Raw genomic sequence first — 15,506 nt, 5'->3', positions numbered from 1 at the left:
TGAACAGTAGAGGAGGGGCAGAGGGAGAAAGAATTAGATTCCTCCTTGAGAAGGGAGCCCCATGTGGGGTTTGAGATCATGACCTGAGTTGAAGGCAGATGCTTAAATGTCTGAGCCACCCAGGTGCATGACATTTTTAAATAGGCAAACCTATAGAGATAATAAAAAGATCAGTAGTTGCCAGGGGTGAAGGAGAAATGAATGTGCTTAGCACAGAGAATCTCCAGGGACGTGAAATTACTCTGTATAATATGATAATGATAGGTATATGTCATTATACCTTTGTCCAAACTCAGAGAATGTACAACACCAAGAGTAAATTCTAAAGTGAACTATGAATTTGAGGTAGGTATAACGTGTCAATGTAGGTTTATCCACAGTAAAAGGTATACCATTCTGGTGAGTGATGCTGTTAATAGGGTAGGAGGAGCGCTATGCACGTGTTGAGACAGGTGGCATATGAAGAAACTATACCTTCCTCAAATTTTTAAAAAAGATGATTTAGTTGAGAGAGAGAGAGTGAGTGAGTGAGTACAAGTTGGGAAAGGGGCAGAGGAAGAAGCAGACTTCCCATTTAGCAGGGAGCCCTACATGGATGGGGCTCTGGGGCTCCATCCCAGAATCCTGTGATCATGACCTGAGCTGAATGCAGACACTTAACTAATTGAGCTACCCAGGCGCCTCCTACTTCCTCAATTTTGATGTAAACCTAAAACTACTCTAAAAATAAAATCTTTTTTTTTCAAAAATGTAAAAGAATGCAGGATATGGCTTTTAGAAGAAAGGATTTCTTTCTTCCTTTTGTGGAAGGAAAGCAGAAAGTAGTCATGAAAATGAGAAAATAGGAAGAGAATAAGTAAATAGGCAAGATTATTTCTTGAGTGATGATGAGGTTTAACAGAAATACACAACATGGCAGGTTTATCTGTTAACAAGCATTCTGACAGAATCAATCCTAGCTATCTCCTTCTGCAAGGAGTGTGAGGACTATTTTCTGAAATCTATAGAAATCTGCTTCTGAGGAAATATTTGTGTATCTGCACTGGCACTCAGTGGAATGAGTTCTCACATCCTTTTAGAAACTGTAAGTGTGTGGTCGTATTCATGTGCCTTGTGAGTATGTGTTTAAGGAGCTCTGGACTAATGTGCTTGTGAGAAATCAACTTATTCCATCAACCCTGCACCTGAACCTAGTCACCATTTAATTCATGAGGAATTAGAAACTGGAATAAAACCTCTCAAATTAAAGACTCACTTTACACTTTTGTGAAAAGACCGTTTACCTATTCTCAATACTTTCTTCTTCTATCTTGATAAGAACTTGGCTAACGGGCTTGACATTTCATGGGGTCGAAATACTGGTCCATATAGTAGCAATTATTTGACTTCCTAATAATCAAGTTAGCAATTACCTGATTTCCTGGCACACATTATTAGTAACTCCTGAGAGTAGTGGGGTCACATTAAAAATTTTATAACTCAAACTTAAAACGGTAACATACCTAGTAGAAGTTCTTAGAAATGATTTATTGAATTAACAAATAAATCTAGAAATAAAATACTAGAACGTATTAATGATATATATTTTAGCCACGTATCAGATAACATTTTCAACAGTGCACTGTTGGAAGTCACAGTTTACCATTTCTATCCGAGATCTGAAAGGCCAGATGCTCTGCCCTGCATAACAGAAAATACTAGAACAGAATTAATCCAGGGGGAATCTACTACATGATAGCTCCTACACTTGGAAGTTTATTTCCGTTAGGGACTCCTGGACTATAAACAAATGTGGAAGGGTCTTAATTAGTGGGCTATAAGAACTTAAAAAAATGAGAAGATAATTGCACATAAATGTAATAGGAAACTATATACAAGGATGTTACTACTTGAAGAAGTAACTGTGTTAAGACAATAAATGTTGGAAAGTCAGTTCACTACCCATCTCTTTTCATTCCAGAGCCCAAGAGAAAATAAAAAGAAAGGTGTTCAAATTCAGAACACTTTCAAGAAACAGAAAGAAACACTTATGACCTTGTTCTTTGACATTTATGGCTGAAAACATAGCTAAGTGCTCTTTCTGGGCACTGATTTCCCATCACCTCTCCAAACACTTCAGTTATATTTACCTTTCCATGAGATTAGAGTTTGGTCAGTACACCCTGGAGAATAAACTCAAAAGTGCTTAACAACAGCTTGACTCACACAAATGGTGTTACATAAAGGCTGTACATGTACATGTAGTTCATTGACTTCTTTAAAAACTCGACCCTCTCCTTTAGTATTGCTATCAGTTAGAGAACTCAAGTCTATCCTGAAAAATATTTTCATAGTGAACATTTTTGTAAATCCTGGCATACAATTTAAAAAGTAGCAACATCAGCCACAGGATAAAGTCTTCACATTATTAAAATATGCAATTCTTTTTTGATCATTTGAATGCAATTTGATATTAGATATTTGCGCATGTCAACAAGAAATACATTAATGGAGTTATGAAAATGGACTGTCCATGATGGGAGCTTTATCAGAAGGGTACAAGTTGTGACACTGTAACAACGTAGCTCACTGTAACACTGGCTCAGACAAGAGACACCTCTACTGTGGTTTTGTGTGTTGCTCTTGTGGTACATGATTCACAGCTGAGAGAACAGCTTCCATCTCAAGTCCAAGGAAGTTGCAACAGTTTCAATATCTTTCAGACAGGAAGTGAGAAAAGGCTAAGAGAGTGTATTACCTTTTTTTTTTTTAAGATTTTATTTGTTTGAGAGAGAAAGAACATCAGGTAAGGTGGGAGGCAGAGGGAGAGGGAGAAGCAGGATCCCTGTTCTGGGAGCCCAATGCGGGGCTCAGTCCCAGGACTCCAATATCATCTGAGCCAAAGGCAGATACTTGAAGGACTGAGCCACCCTGGTGCACTAGAGTGTATTACTTTTTTTTTTTTTTTTTAAGATTTTATTTATTGATTCACGAGAGACACACAGAGAGGCAGAGACATAGGCAGAGGGAGAAGCAGGCTCCCTGCAGGGAGCCTGATGCAGAACTCGATCCCAGGACTCCGGGATCACGACCTGAGCCAAAGGCAGAAGCTCAACCACTGAGCCACCCAGGTGTCCCTAGTGTGTTACTTTTAACGGTATAAACCAAAATGGCATTATCAATATGATCCAAGTACCCTTGGCAGAGTGACATGACCGCAAATAACAAGGGTCATTAGAGAATGCAATGTCAGGCTAAAAGTCATGTTCCCAAAACAGAGGGAAATGAATATTTATGGATAATCAACAGCCTCAGCCAAAGAACTACTCCCAAGTAGTCAAAATTCATTAACTTTTTTCCACATTCTCCCTTTATGTGTCCACTGCTTAAGATTTTCTCTCCCTCTGCCCCTCTCCACCCCGCTCTTTCTCTAAAAGTTCAATAAAAATTTAAAAAAATAGAAAAATAAGAAATTATTTGCCTCCTATGACTACATTTGTGTTTTGCTCTCTGTAACTTTGCCCTTCAAATACAAATATCCCATAAATCCTTAAACCTGGTTAGAATCTAGCCTCATCTTCTCATACCATGTTGTTATGACATTATTCAATTTACCTTTTTCTGCTAAATTCAATCTTCTCATAATCATAATCTGCCAAATTTTTTAAACTTTTCATGACTTATTTCCTCAGCAATCCATCAAATCAAGATTCTATCTCCATAATTCCAATGAGGACTCTTTTTCTAAATTTATTAAAAATCTCCACATCCCTCAGATTAGTCTCCTAATTCTCCATAGATCATTGTTTGCCTCCATTATGGATTCTTTTTCTTTTGTGAATTCTTTATCAATAGTGTTCCCCCTTTTCTCATTGAACCACTGATTTTTTTTTTTTTAATGTAGCTCTCTTGGGCACTGTCATTACTTTATCTATAGGACGTTGATTCCTCTAAATCTCCAAATTCACTTAACAGTCCTTTTCCGTATGTAAGTGAACTTTGAAAAACATACTTTTTCGTGTTTTATATTCTGCAAAAATCATAAATGCAGAGTTATTAAAAGGCAAATTTAGCCCCAATCATTAAGCCTAAAGAGACACCCAATTTTCCTGGGGGGCTTGATGAGACAGAGCTTTTTCCCTCCCTAAATACAAAATCAGTTCCTGGTTGCTTATCTTTAAAAGTTTACATAGTATTTACCAAGAGGACTACCTTTGTCCAGTACTGGCCACATAAAATGCTCTTCTTCCTGTTACCTAGCCTTAAAATAGTAACTTTGTCAGGTGTTTGTGTTTGCATGCTGTGTGTGTAGGTGATGATGAGGGAGGAAGTAAAACGTCTTCCTTGTTAAATAGAAGCCAGAAGCCTCCTGTTTACTGAGGGCCAAAGTTAGGAAGCCTGGGTAAGATGGAACTGCATGACCCTGATACAGACCCTGCAGGGAAAAAGATCCCACCAATTAGTGACCCTAACCAATTCTTTTGGGAACAGATTTTGGCCAAGACAAAGGGGATATGTAAGTGAATCAAAAAATTATGAACTTAAGAACCTTGGCCAGTTTGGCATAGCACTTTTCCTAAATACATCCTTGGGAAATGGGATGTTTCTCTCTCAACGGATCACTACAGTTTTGGCAGAAGTCACTACCATGAAGGTTATGGGAATATGGGGGTTGGAGTGGGTGGGGTGGATTTCTATCCACTCCAGCTTGTGGTATTCTCTAAAATTCTTGCGTGTGTGATTTGGTGCCCATCATTAATTTTGCAAAGTTCTTGGTCAATATTATTTTAAATATTTCTTCTGTTCCATTCTTTTTGTGCTTTTCAAGTAATATTACTCCTTTTTTAAAGATTTATTTATTTATGACAGACATAGAGAGAGAGAGAGAGAGGCAGAGACACAGGAGGAGGGAGAAGCAGGCTCCATGCTGGGAGCCTGATGGGGACTCGATCCTGGGACTCCAGGATCGCGCCCTGGGCCAAAGGCAGGTGCCAAACCACTGAGCCACCCAGGGATCCCCAATATTACACCTTTTGATGGTATTCCACTAATGTGAATGCTCTGGTCAATTCTATGTTTCTTTTCTCTTTGCATTCCAGATTGGAAAGTTTCTATTGATCTATACTCACTGATTCTTTCCTCAGTTATGTTAGGTATACTGATGAACCTGTTGAAGGAATCTGTGGTTTGTAACAGATGTTTTCGTTTATAATTCTAACATTTGCTTTTTACACTTTCTAGAGTTTCCACGTATCTGCTTGCAGTACTCATCTGTTCTTGCATGTGGTCTGCTTTTTGCATTACCATGAGCATATCAATCAATTACTTTAAATTTCCTGCCTAATAATTCAAACATCTGTGTCACAGCCAAGTCTGGTTCTGGTGCTTGCTTATTTCTTCATATCATATTTTTTCTTGCCTTTTGGTATGCCTCATATAATTTATGTTGCTGAAAACTGAATCTGTTATATACAAGAACTGAGGTTAATAGGACTTTAGTGTGAGGAGTTATTATGGCTAGGAATTGACTGAAGCTTCAGATGCCAGAGGCTTCTAAAAGCCTTTGAACTCTTTTTGCCTCTCCTTTTGGCTTTGGAGCTTCTCTGTATATTGCTCCTCAGAGAGTGTCTTGCTCTCTTACAGCTATAATCCACTGTCATTAATTTCATTCACATTCAAGGTGGTGGCTATTTATTTATTAAGTGGGTAATTCTGTTTCCTGTCACTCTTACTTAGGAATTTAGGCTATCAAAACATAACCATTTGGGATATATCAATCTCCATGATAGAAGAAACAAAAAATTGTAAACTGGGTTCTAGATATTAAAGTTTCTTCCCACAAGTGATATACCTTACCTCTGCTCACATTTCACTGTTTCAAAAGACAAAAATTTTAAAGACTCTCTCATATCCTATAAAATAATGCATATATATTTTGTATGTTAAATTGTTAAACAGAAAGTTTAAATAGAATATCTGACTAAAAACATACATTAGTTTGTTTTCCTGTGTTATATGTGTATAAAACAAAGGGCTTGGCATTTTTATTTTCTCAAATATGTCTGAATATCTACGGGACAAATGAAGCAAAGGAAGAAACCATGTCTATTCATGTCTTCTCTCTGTTCTCACAAATTTTGGTAGCTATTTTACCACAGGATGCACTTCAAGCACTGTAACTATTATAAGACATGACCATTACCATCATTTTATAGATTTTAAGTAACCTGCCAAAATGAACACAACATGTAAGAGGTAGAAACATAATGGGAACCCAGGACCCTCTTTTCAAATGGCCCTGCCAATGGTGCTAAAATAGGGTGGGGTGTATACTCATAAAAGTAAAATAAGTATTGCTTAGAATCTTCTCTTGTTTTCTCCATTCAGTGGGGACTAGATAAAGACCCACTATAAGAAAAAACACATTCCTTTTCAAAACAAAGTTGGCATTATAGGATATTAAAGATTACCCAATCCATATTGCCCAGTTTATGAGACTAGGGGGAGGCCAGGAAAGCTTTAAAATCTCTTCATTTTCGTACCTTATTCACCTCGAGTAAGTTTCAAGCATATTTAGATGACTGCTTTGAGCCAGATTTAAGGAAATTCCCTAAAGTAATATTTTCAAAATTGTTTAATTTATATTTTCATTAAATATATATGTTTATATATATGTGGAGGGTATGTATATGCATACATACATACATACAGTTAAGGTTATTGACATTTAGGCAATTGTCACTAAACTTCAAATATTTTTATAATTTGATGAATTTCTGGGTATTAATATAGATGTATATGCATACACACAGGTATATACATGTACTCTATAAATCTGGGGAAAATCTTTCAAAAATATAACTTTTAAAACAGGGGACGTGTTCCATGTTGGTATTACCAAAGAACAGTGATCCAAATTCTCATTTCATATTGGAATATATGAATAAGAACCACACTCAGTTCTGGATAATTAGTTTATATATCTAATTAATGAAAATATATTTATTCTGCCCCATTTTAATGGCACCTCTATGTTCCAAGTAGCTGAAGGTATTTATTCAATATTTATGCCAAAAGACCTTGGAAGACAATTAATGTGAGCAAATATTTCTTTTTTGGTCAAAAGTAAGACATATAATCAAATATTACAATTTAGGGGTAGAGAGTTCACAATTTTAGCACAAATATTGAAAGGCTGATAACTTTTCAACTTGTTTCATTTAAAAAATAATCTAAATCAATAATATGTTAAACAAACATTAAGATGGATATTTCTTTTTAAACTACTCCATTTAATTTGGTAGTAATATTGAAATAAATATAAAACTGAAGTAAAACTAGTAAGCATAACAAATCAACTTGACCTAAACTTATCACATGTAATTATATGGTATGAGCAAAAGAGACTGTACTTTAAAAGAGTATAAAATGCTATATAAGCCACAATAGTAATAATTTAGAAAGAACAGATACCTAGGAAATAAGCACTCCTACATTTTGAAAACAAAATTAAATGCATAATAAATTCCAGGAAGTTTTGAAATGATGAGACAGCCATTATTTTGAAATGTCCAGTTTTAGAAGTTGATTTGTAAGTGAATTTGAGATGATCATTGACTTACATGCAGTTATAAGAAATACAGAGGGATTTCTCATACCTTTTACCCAATGATAACGTTTTCAAAACCCTAGAATATCATCACTAGGATTTAGACCTTGATGCAGTGAAGACTCCAAATGGTTCTGCCAGGATCCCTAGTGGTATCCCTTTGCAGCTCCCCCCACCTCCTCCCATCCTTAGCACCCAACTAATCTGTTCTCGATTTCTAGGGCTTTGTTAATTCAAGAATGTTATATGTATGGAATGATATACTATACAACCTTTTCAGATCAACTTTTCAGCATACTTTCTCATAGACTGATCCAAGTTGAGTGTATCAATATAGTTGGCTCATGCTTTATTGCTGAATAGTATTCTATGGTGTGGATGAACCATACCTGGTTGAATCATTCACCAATGAAGGACATCTGGATGGTGTCCAGTTTGGGGTTATTAAGAAAAAAAAATCTTTTGTATACTGGTGAACATTTATGTACAGTGTCTTATGTGAATATAGGTCTTCATTTCTCTTGGATAAATGCCCAAGAGTAGAATTACTGGGTCATATGGCAATTGCTTGTTAAAATTTATAAGAAACTGTCAAATTATGGTCTCTTGTAGAATTTTTAGGATTTCCTATACACACAGACATCTACTCCCCAAAATTTACTTTTTAATTCCATCCAATATGCTTTTTGTTCTTGTATTATGGCACTTCCTTGGATCTCTAGTAAAATGCTATGTGAGAAAGTGGTGAAAAAGGACATCCTTGCAGTGTTCCTAGTATTAGCAAAAAAGCTATTAATGTTAAAAGATGATTATCAGCTGTAGATTCTTTATAAATGTCCATTATAAAGTGGAGAAAGCTTTTTTTTCCCCAATCCTGAGGTTTCCTCTAATGGCTTTTCTGCATCAATTTAAATGATTATATGATCTTATACTCTTAATCTGTTAATGTGGCAAATTACATTAATTATCATATGATAAAACAATCATGCATTTCTGGGACAAATCTAACTTGGCCATGGAGAATTATCCTTTTAAATATTGTTGAATTTCATTCCCTAATGTTCTGCTAAGGATTTCTATGTGTGTTTACATGAGACACATTCTGTAACTTTTATTTTTTTTAAGATTTTACTTATTTATTCATGAGAGAGAGAGAGAGAGAGAGAGCAGGCTCCATGCAGGGAGATTCCATCCTGGGACTCCAGGATCATGCCCTCAGCAGAAGGCAGGCGCTAAACCGCTGAGCCACCCAGGGATCCCCTATTCTGTCATTTTTTAGTTGTGTGTATGTACGTGTTTCCTGGTACTCATTGTAGGCTCATAGCTTGAGTGGACAGGTTGTTCAATTCTCTTGCTTCATCCTTAGTCTTAGGCAGGACTTGTATACCTAAACCTCAGAAGTGAGGCCTTCTTAGAAGTCCTGACCCCACCAGGTTGTCAGTAAACCTTTTCCTACTACTCAGTGCAGAGCCTAGACCATGAATTCTCTGCCTATTACTCAGCGGCAGAGGTCTTCTGCCTCAAGTCAATGCAGAGTCGTAGGGGTGAATAAGTTTCTTGTCCCTCTTCTAGTAGCAGATAGCTTTTGTCTTTATCAGAGCAGAGTCTGGTATACAGACATGCTATTTGTCTCCCTGTGACAGTCAACCACTACCATAAACTTGTGCAGAGTTTAGTATGCAGAGAGTTTCCTCTAAGTTTTGCTGCATGTCTGGGAAATCCTGGGAAATCCCTGCATGTCTCCACCATAGAGTCTCTTTTCTCTTAAGCCTCTTGCCCTACCACTAATGTTCCTTGTGAACCATGGTGGATGACAATAAACATGAGATGTAAGGTGGTGGCTGACTTCTTTTGGGGATATTCCTGGGATTCTAAACTCTCAGGCTAGCCCAGACCTTTAAGAATTTAAAATATTCGGGATCATTGGGTGGCTCAGTGGTATGGCGCCTGCCTTTGGTCTAGTGCGCGATTCTGGAGTCCCAGGATTGAGTCTGCGTCGGGCTCCCGGCATGGAGCCTGCTTCTTCCTCTGCCCTCTGTCTCTGCCTCTCTCTCTCTCTCTCTCTCTATGTCTATCATGAATAAATAAATAAATAAATCCTTAAAAAAAGAATTTAAATTTTTCAGTTGCTTGATGTCCTGCTTCTATGGTAGGCACTACTTCTCCCTACAGACCTGCCTAAAGCAAGCCAATTCATTTATTTTGTCTCTCCACCTTACCTCTCTGAACTGCCACCCACTCTTTGGATCTCATTTCACTAGGTGGTCTTACAACCTTAGTCATGCGATATACTTTAAAAAAAAAAGATTTTGAGGGCTACTTTGTATTTCTTTTTGCTGTTAAAAATTATATAATGTTTTCCTGTTGCTTTCTACATAATAGGAGGTTGAAGACTAAGCAAAGCAAACATGCTATAATTTTTATTATAAGGATTTCCAGACATAATGATTAGTATTTACAAAGGAAATATGATTAACCATTTCCACAGAAGAGTAAAACATTCTTTTTAAAAAGTTAAGTATATGAGTATGTATATGAATATATATATACATATATATTGATTTTTAATATTTTCAGCTCATTGGACAAGGTAGGCCCCCTCATGGTCACTATCTGTCATGTATTAAATTTAGTGTCAATTCCATAACGTCCATAACTTTATGCCTACTGCAGTAAGAAATAGACCACTGAGGAAAGTGAAAGCTCACAAAAATAAGGTCAGCAAGATATCATCCCACTGTCCCGCAGAAATATGTCTTGTAGCTAAGGAGCTCTACTATCTGTGCAATATGGGGTCATGTTCACAAGGGGATATGTTCTCCCTTCAATTTTACTTCTTTTATAGGAAATGATGAGAAAGCATCAATTCAGTGAAAGAAAACCCAGGCAGCTTGGTTCCAAGCAAGTCTCAGTTCGGTACTTCATGTGAATTTACTAATCACAAACAAATTTCTGATAATTAACATTAACAACATTTTTTTTCTTCCAATACTACCAATTCTTCCCTCTGAATAATGATGCCCAGTCTATAATAAGCATTGTATCCTACATAAAATAAGCTGCTAAAAAACATATGCACACAGGGTTGTAGGGGTAGCCCATGAACTAATCTTACTCGAAAGATAGTAGTACATGCACAGAAGCACCCATATCTGGAAGGAAAATAGGTCAGAGACTCATTTAGGTATTATGTAAACATGAGAAATTTCAGGAACAACATTAAATTTAATAAGATAATTATCTATACCAGAAAACTATAAATGAGATCTTAATGTAAAAGAACTCTGTAAATTGCATCAAGATAACCCTAGTTGTTATTTAGATGCTTAAATAGAATTGTTTGAGAGAATTTCTTACATTTTATTCTGTACCTCTGCTTTATTTCACCATTACGATGATTTTTATAGTGAACATGCCTGCTTGTAAAGTAATTTTAGCAAATGTTTAAAAGTATCTTCCGGGCTGAGTGTATTAAGTTTTATATAAGCTGTGTTTTCGATGTTCTGCTTTATTGCGACTATGTCCATGGACCCTATAGTGTTTATGTAAGCTGCAGGCTACTGCCATCATCTTTAGAACATCTAACCAACTGCTTTTATGTCTTTAAGATACTCTAACAACTAAAATAACATTGGCAATAAGCACATCAGGAAATAAAGATACATTTCAGGAATGGACTTCCCTAAAATTCTGCCTCTCTGATGGTTGAATAGGCCCATAAGTGCTTTTGTAGCTTTTGCAGATAATCAAGAATGGGATTTCTGTTCAGATTTTTTACTCTCAGAAAGAGTTTATTTTCACTTAAGAAAGAGAATATGTTCTGATAAAACCATATGTGTGATGGTTTCACTGTATCAATTTTTACGGCAGTATTTGGAATTCTTTGATTCTTTTTGGAAGTAGGGGGAAATGCCTGGTTAATTTGAACAGCGTCTAATTAAACTAACACTTTGGAGTAGTTTTATCTAGATTCTCCCTTAGAAATTCACACAGAACTAAAGTGATATGCAAGTTCCATATATTTCTTTCCCTTTTCCCTGAAAACTTTCAAAATCAATAGTATCATGCAATGACAAAATTTAAAATAATTAAAAATGCTCTGATTTATAAAATGAAAAGTTTTAGAATTTTAAAATGGGTGTACACAATAGAATTATGGCAGGAATCTGGTATCTAATTAAAATTTAGAAGGCTGGAATAGGACATTGAAATTTCTTTTTTTAGTTTCTAATCCTTAGCACATTCTGTGCATTTTCCTTGTATTTATGTTAATTTGATTTTGTAATTTGGATAGAATTAGATAGTGAGGATTAGAATTCTCTATCTTTCCATTATATCCCAGATGCAAACTGTTAACAACTTACTCTTTCATGTGATGGGCACTAACAAGGACAATGAAATAAATTAATTCACCTAAGAAAAGAATGGTATTATGCTGTTCACAATTATATAGCAGTCTTTGGTTAATGTGCTTATACTTATACATTTTAAAATGTAATATTCTTGTTTTACAATCCTGTTATAGCTATCAATATGATTTCTATTATTTTGGGGGCCCAGAGGTGGAGCAATATATATTAAATTAAAAAGTTGCTGAATATAATTCTTGACTTATCATTAATAACAATAATCAGTGTTTTTAACATAACTGTTACAAAGTAGAATATAATTCTTATTAAAGAATTTCAATAAAGTTGTTTAATAATAAAGGTATATTAGGTCAAAATACAGAAAATTACTTCTATTAGGGACTGAGATATGGTTAAAATATCTTCTAGAATTATATTTTTTTATTTAGCTTTGCATACATGGTGGTTTCTTATGATATTTAATGATGACACACAAAAAAGAGGTTTTCTAAACACTTATTGTATGCTTAAAATATAATTTTTATAACTTTCAAATTAGATGGACAAAAGCATAGCCCATGTATAATTTAAGGAAAGAAAATAATGGAATGAGGGGCACTTGGGTAGCTCAGTTAGTTAAGCAAACAACTCTTGATTTCAGTTCTGGTCATAATCTCATGGGTTGTAAGATCAAGCCCCATTGGGTCTCCATAGTCAGCAGGGAGTCTGGTTGAGATTCTCTCTCTCTCTCTTCCTCTGCTTCTCCCCCCACTCATATGCTTGTCCATGCTTTCTCTCTCTCTTCCTCCCTCTCTCTCTCTCTCAAATAAATCTTTTTTTTTAAAGAAAATTAGCAAAAGTAGGGGGAAAACATTTAGTTTTTGACGTAAACTTGGTAATAGAAGAAGGTGTAAATATTTGAAAATGACACTATTTCCTTTATTCTTACAAATATTATTACATATTTGGAACTGCACTGGTTCAAATTTAATTGAATTTTTCTTCCAATATCAATTTTCCATAATCATTTAAAAGTGAAACACTGTGGAATCAGGTCATGTAAATGGTTAATTCCTTAAAGAAATATATATTGAAAACTTGGTCTTTATCACACACTGTAGTAGGCATTTGAAATGTAGCTATGGTTCAAGTCCAGGAATCCAAAAAGTTCAGAGTCTAGAAATAATAATGCACCAACATTATAAGCTAATATTTTTAAAAACTAGTAAATATATATGTACATGACATAAATTATCATAGTTACTGTAAAAGTAATCCTGAAGATACCATCAATATATCCACTTTATAGCCAAAAATCATTCATTGTTAGACACCTGCAGAGCAGGATTGTATAATTAAAGGGAGTTTAGTCTCTTTAAAATATCTCCCTATAGAATCAGGATAATTTACAGACTAGCCTAGTGTTCTGAGCTATGATTTTTGTGTATATTCTTTTTTTCTTCCTCAAGCTTTTATTTAAATTCCAGTTAGTTAACATATAGTGTAATATTAGTTTCAGGTTTAGAACTTAGTATTCATCACTTACATACAATACCCAGTACACATAGATTTTTGTTTAGATTCTTAATTGAACTTCTCCTTTAGTTAATCTCAATGACTGCTGTTTTCCTATTTGAAAATGTGGAATCATGTTGTCCAAATCTCAAGATTTCTTTTTAATGGCTGCAATCAAAATTAGGGAGTCACAATAATAAATACAAACTAGAAATCTTAGGGGGAAATTTTAAATGATTAAAATTGGCCATATACAAAGGAAAGTTAAAAATGTGTGCAAAAAAGCAGAAGAGACACATGAATGAAGATTTACTGAAGGAAGTCTTAAAGGAATTAGTAGGATGGTCACAACCATATTATCACACAGCTTGAATTGGGCATGGCTGGTCTGACTTTCCCGTGGCCAATATTTTGTTAGAACACAGATCCATCTCCATAATGCTCAGAGTGTTTTCAGAGTTAGGACTATTGTAAACATCTATGCAGCTTAATTGAGGGAGTCTTTAGTTTTTGTTTCTTAATTGAGTTATCCTGGACCTTCTAAGCTGGATGTTAAACTGATACAAAGACAGAGAAAACAAGCCTCCAGGTAGTCCAGGATGGTCTCCCCTCAGATCTATGAGCTCTGCACTTTTCCAAGCCATACAGTCTATGGAAGAGCAGATTTGTGTATAAAGATTAGTTCTGTCGATATCTAAGCACTTTCATTTGATGCCGTGATTATTCCTTAGGTCACCCAAACAAGCCTCTGAATCTGTTTTTTTTTATTTTTTTATTTTTTTATTTCCCTCATAAAATGGCCAGACACTTTCTAAATATGTCAAAGTCTATTCTCTTTTTACTATTCTTTCTACCTTGGTTCACATTCTTATCACTGTCTTCCAATAATTGCAGTAATCTGATGTAACTTTTTTGTCCTATTGCACTTTTTGCTCACAACTGTTTTTAAAGCATTACCAATATTTATTTCTAAGAAAAAGCACAGAGGGAAGCCCAGGTGACTCAGTGGTTTAGCGCCTGCCTTTGGCCCAGGGCGTGATCCTGGAGTCCTGGGGTCAAGTCCTGCATCAGACTCCCTGCAGGGAATCTGCCTCTCTCTGCCTGTGTCTCTGCCTCTCTCTCTCTGTGTTCTCTCATGAATAAATAGATAAATAAAAATCTTTTTTTTTTAAAGAAAAAGCACAGAAACTTGAAATACTTTCTCCTGCTGCCCATTATAGAAGGGTTCAAATAAGGCCTTGCAAACATCTTGAAGTGAACATATTCTGGGATGCTGGAGGAGAACAAGGAAGTGGGTGTGGTTTGAGAGGGGTGAGCAGGTATGTAGGAGGAATAGTAACACCACCTGCCAAAGAGGTAATGGGACCAATTTTTTTCAGAACTTTGGTGATGGTGAGGACTACATTTTACTGTGGAATCCTTATTTTATTTCTTTTCCCTTTATTTATTTTTTAATTATTTTATATTATTTTTTAAAAATTATTTTTTATTGGAGTTCAGTATGCCAACATATAGCATGTGACCCAGTGCTCATCCGCCAAGTGCCCCCTCAGTGCCCATCACCCAGTAACCCCAATCCCCCACCCACCTCCGTTTCCACCACCCCTTGTTCATTTCCCAAAGTTAGGAGTCTCTCATGTTCTGTCTCCCTCTCTGATATTTCCTACTCATTTTCTCTCCTTTCCCCTTTATTCCCTTTCACTTTTTTTATATTCCCCAAATGAATGAGAATATATAATGTTTGTCCTTCTCTGATTGACTTACTTCACTCAGCATACTACCCTCCAGTTCCATCCACGTTGAAGCAAATGGCGGGGATTTGTCGTTTCTGATGGCTGAGTAATATTCCATTGTATATATAGACCACAGCTTCTTTATCCATTCATCTTTTGATGGACACTGAGGCTCCTTCACTGTGGAATCTTTAGAAGACAGGAGTGGCATAATGAAATTTGTTTCATAAGGATTATTCTGGATGCTGTATCTTGCAAACAAAAGTAATTATGACACAACTATGATAATCTAGATGAGAGAGGACTGTGGCTTGGCCAAAT

General features: G+C 35.7%; 1 long non-coding RNA gene across 15 annotated transcripts in view; it reads right to left on the bottom strand.

The window, feature by feature from the left end:
* Positions 1–15,506, bottom strand: part of LOC140621501 (uncharacterized) — a 271,826-nt gene that overhangs the window by 244,307 nt on the left and 12,013 nt on the right. For all 15 annotated transcript variants that reach the window (XR_012021229.1, XR_012021218.1, XR_012021226.1 and 12 more), the window contains one exon: positions 15,217–15,374. This is a non-coding gene — a long non-coding RNA (uncharacterized lncRNA). The remainder of the gene's footprint in view (positions 1–15,216; positions 15,375–15,506) is intronic.

Source organism: Canis lupus, chromosome 30 (assembly GCF_048164855.1).
Source record: "Canis lupus baileyi chromosome 30, mCanLup2.hap1, whole genome shotgun sequence".
NCBI lineage: Eukaryota > Metazoa > Chordata > Mammalia > Carnivora > Canidae > Canis > Canis lupus.
The sequence above is the reverse complement of the archived record's forward strand: the minus strand, read 5'-3'. Positions and strand labels throughout refer to the sequence as shown.